Genomic DNA, 5,166 nt, shown 5'->3' on the forward strand with positions numbered 1-5,166 from the left:
AAAATAAAATAAAATAAAATAAAATAAAATAAAATAAAATAAAATAACAAAACACAACATAACATAACATAAAATAAAGAAATATGTTCCAACTAAAAAAATAAAACCCCAGAAGGAGAAGAAAACTTTAATGAAATGGAGATAAGTAATTTATCTTTATATCCATTTTCTTAATACTCTGTGGATCTTTGATATCCTGAATACATAAGAAGCAAATTTCTCTAACAAAGTTTTTTTTTTTTAATTCTCCAAGAATACATCTCATTCCTTTCCCATTCTCCACAAAAGGAATAATCAAACAAATCTTACTTTTCTATATGGATTTCAACAGGCTTTTTAGGTTGAAAAAAATGGGTAATAATCTAATAATCCAGTGAGTACTGAAGTGCTCCTATATTCTCATGCTGAGTCCTAACTGAAGTGACCATAAACTTTATCACTCAGACTGGGACATTCAGCAGAGTGAAAATAGGTTGTTATTCATAACTATACACAAAGTAGGCACTGACTAGGACAGTCATAGAAACCTGGGTGTATGGTCACTCAACTTTCAGCTCTCCTGTACCAAAATAAATAAATACTGAAAGAATTTCAACAATGATGGGTAAGGAGTGGATACAGTGAAGGTTTGTATCTTGCTTTTACAATCCCTATGACTGTAAAGATGTGTGATTTTACAACCCCAATCTCATTTTGATGTGCTGCTATCACTTCAAAAATAATACTGGTGTGGCACTCTCTGAAGATATCATTGACCTCGCTTTTAAACCACTGTAATGGCCCAGCTGCTTAAGTCACATTCCAACTTTCTCTTTTTCTTCTTTTTCTCTTTTTCTCCAGCTTTCTGACTTCATTGTTTCTTTTTTCCCCATTCTTTGCCTTGCCTCATTCTTTGGTCTTGCTTTATGTAGTACTGTTTTTTTGTTGTTGTTGTTTTTTTTACTCCAAACGTGGTTTCCTTTCAACCACGATTTGCCCAGACTAAACTGAGTTCAACTCCAACATAAGACAACAGAAAATGCTGAAATTGCCCAACTTTTCCAGTATTCTCTCATTAGAGAAAGATCTATGGGAGCCATGAATTATTTCATTCTCAATGAATTTGAATGCCATAATTCTGGGTTAAAACATACTCTTCTCTCAGAATATGACCAAAAGCAGGTGTAATGTTAAATATTAATATATTCTTACCACTTCCAATTTTAATTATTTCAACAGAAAACAGATGCAGACAGATCATTTTATAAGCAGTCGTCAAACCCATGGAGATGACATTGGTTGCTAGTTTAGAAAACAAGTCATTAAACCTTCCTCCATTATTATTTAAATAGCTCTATAAATAAATGTGTCATTTGCAATCTGAAAGAGTTGGCTGGCAAAGCTGAGTGTCATCCAAGTTTATTTTAAATCAGGGCTTTCAGGTTTAGAGTTTTCATGTAAAGCATCCATTTATGACTACTCTTCTTTTTTTTTTGTTTGTGCCAATGGGAATGGAAATAAGTTTACTATATGTCTTTGTTGTAATGCACCTAGGAGACACTACAAATTTAGATGACAGATGGGAAGAACCACTATTGACTTTGGGCAGTTCAGAGAGGGTTTCCAAGAGCCCATTAATTTTATGTTCCAGAAATTTAGGCACCAGCTTGAAAATAATAAATTAACTGTGCTAAAGTAATGAAAAAAAAATTCCTTTGCTTTTGTATAATGAGAAAATGCACAAATAATATATGTCTATTTATTAACACACAACCAAATGAGTATTTGGCCCTTTTTTATTCCCTAGAAGTTTATAAATTATGATGCTTCCACTCTGAAGTGGGAATGTATTATAATTAAGGACATTTGGGATTTATTCCAGTTCTCATCATGATATAAAGTGTCTCAAATCTGAGAGAAGAAAAATAACATACATTTTCTGCATGCAATGCTTATTCTGTAGCTAGATCCAGCCTTGCAGGACCAGTATTCATTTGGGGTGGATTAAATGTAGGAGATGATAAAGAAGTGGTCAATAGGGTGAGATACCCTAGCTAGGATATGCTGGCAAAATACTGCTTAAACTGCATTTAACATAATCGATGTCTTCTGTAAATAATCAGCAACTTCTAAAACAGCATTTATTTTATTCCCCAAGAATGTATTTATTTTTAAAATCCATGGTTTACATGAATTTATTATTGAGGAAGTTGATCTGTGGGCCTTTCTGATGTCTTACTTGAAATTTGAGTCACGCTCTGTAGAACAAATGTTTCATACCATTTATATTGAATAGATGTTAAACTTAATTTCTGAGACTAAAAAAGACAATTACACTTATCAAAAGGGAGTTATGTTTTATTGTTGCTTATTGAAATTTTACCATATAATTTCTTCTAAGATAGAAAAGACTCAGAATTACCAGATGAGCTTTTACTTTTTTTTTCCAAAATAAAACTTATGAAAAAATTACATATACAAAGAGGTCTCCTGGAATGTGTTCAACTGTAGGCCCCTGAGTGAGATAGATGTAAGGAGTGAAAGACTCCAATTTACCTTTGGGAAGAAGATGGGAGGGAGGTTAATGCTGATGAGGCAGAAATAGGAGATTTCAAAATAAAAGTCCCAATGTTCTGCTCCTTGGGGATCTCAATCAAATCCAAACTTACATGATCTCTGCATGTTATTTACAAATGTTGTAGTAACACAATGAAGTTAAATATAAATTGTGCCATAATTCAGCTGTATGTGTATGTGCACACATGTATCCCTATCCTATCCATCTTAGGAAAAGAACAATTGTAAAATGTTAAGAGAGTTCTCTCATATCTCCCAAAAAATCTAATCAAAAGGATAATGAAAGGAGAACAAAGCCTAACTTCAGTCAAGTTTGCATAGGGTAAAAGCAAATGAAAATTGTAAATCAATCTAAAGAAAAGTTTGGCTCTTAATTCTTAATCCCCTCCAGAACTGTGAAAAATAAATTTTGTTATTTATAAGATACTATTACTAGCTCATGGTAGTATGCTATAGCAGCCGAAATGGACCAAGACAACAAATTATCCCCACAATGTATCATTTTAAAAAAGTGAATGTTTAGTGTCCCTTTTCTGTGAGTCAGGAATCCGAGTGCAGCTTAGCTAGGTGCCTCTGGCTCAGAGTTTCTCACAAAGTGTAGGCCAGGACGTAGTCATTTCAAGCCTCCAGTGAATACACTTTTAAACACCTACTTGGCTGCTGACAGCCTTGGGTCCTCATTGACTACTGACTGGGGATATTAGTTCCTTGTCACATGGATCTTTCCAGAGGGAAGCTCACAACATGGTAGCTGACTTCCTGTAGAGCAAGCCATTTAGAGGCGAAGGAAGTCCATGGAGAATGGCAGCCACAATCTCTTTTTAAGCTTATCTTGAAAGTGACATATTAATCACTTTGCCATATTCTGTTCTTTAGGAAATGAACCACGAGGTCCTGCCCACACTCGGGTACATCAAGAGGGAAGTATGGATCATTGGAGTCCACCTTTTTTTTTTTTTTACATTTATTTATTATTGAGAGACAGAGAGAGACAGAGCATGAGCATGGGAGGGGCAGAGAAAGAGGGAGACAGAATCCAAAGCAGGCTCCAGGCTCTGAGCTGTCAGCACAGAGCCCGATGTGGGACTCAAACTCACAAACCGTGAGATCATAACCTAAGCCGAAGTCAGATGCTCAATCGACTAAGCAACACAGGCACCCCCATCTTTTTTTTTTAATTTTATTTATTTTTGAGACGGAGAGAGAAAGCACGAGCAGGGGAAGGGCAGAGAGAGAGGGAGATAGAAGATCTGAAACAGGCTCTGCGTTGACAGCAGAGAGCCTGTTGTAGGGCTCAAACTCACAGCCTCAAGATGGTGACCTGAGCCAAAGTCACATAATCGACTAAGCCACCCAGATGCCTCGTTGGAGTCCATCTTAACAGCTGCCTACCATACTTATGTATAAAGTGGAAATAACATTGCCTGCCACACAAGATGGTTAGTTATAAAAGCATAACATAAATATATTCTCACTGACTTATTTGCATATAACTTATTTCAAGTCTTTGTTATAAACCATGGAACTATATATATAAGATCAACGAAATAGCTCTCTTGCAGATGAAAAAGATTTAAAGGGAACTTCTCAGAGCACAGAAATTACTGTTAGAGTTATGAGCAGAATTCCAAAGATAAAATGTCATTCTGTGCCATACCCACTTATTTATGCTTTGATTTCTTCATCCATAAGTGGTGCCAACTAGTATTTTCTAATGCATCCTCCAACAAAATTCTAGTTGCCAAGTATAATTACTCTAAATATTTAGAATCCTTTTGGGAAAATAAATATACTTCCAGCATTAAAAATTTAATGAGCTTAACGTCACTCCTCATCAGGGAAATACAAATCAAAACCACACTGAGATACCACTTCACGCTGGTCAGAGTGGCTAAAATGAACAAATCAGGAGACTAGAGATGCTGGAGAGGATGTGGAGAAACGGGAACCTTCTTGCACTGTTGGTGGGCATGCAAACTGGTGCAGCCACTGTGGAAAACAGTGTGGAGGTTCCCCCCCAAATTAAAAATAGGTCTACCCTATGACCCAGCAATAGTCCTGCTAGGAATTTACCCAAGGGATACAGTAATGCTGATGCATAGGGGCACTTGTACACCAATGTTTGTAGCAGCACTTTCAACAATAGCCAAATTATGGAAAGAGCCTAAATGTCCATCAACTGACGAATGGATGAAGAAGATGTGGTTTATGTACACAATGGAATACTACTCGGCAATGAGAAAGAATGAAATCTGGCCATTTGTAGCAATGTGGATGGAACTGGAGAGTGTTATGTTAAGTGAAATAAATCAGGCAGAGAAAGATACCATATGTTTTCACTCATATGTGGATCCTAAGAAACTTAACAGAAGACCAAGGGGGAGGGGAAGAGCGAAAAAAAAATTACAGAGAGGAAAGGAAGCAAACCATAAAAGACTCTTAAATACTGAGAACAAACTGAGGGTTGATGGGGGGTGGGGGAGAGGGGAAAGTGGGTGATGGGCATTGAGGAGGGCACCTATTGGGATGAACACTGGGTGTTGTATGGACCAATTTGACAATAAAATAAATAAATAAATAAATAAATAAATAAATAAATAAATAAATAAA

The sequence above is a fragment of the Panthera uncia genome, chromosome A2, assembly GCF_023721935.1.
Source record: "Panthera uncia isolate 11264 chromosome A2, Puncia_PCG_1.0, whole genome shotgun sequence".
NCBI lineage: Eukaryota > Metazoa > Chordata > Mammalia > Carnivora > Felidae > Panthera > Panthera uncia.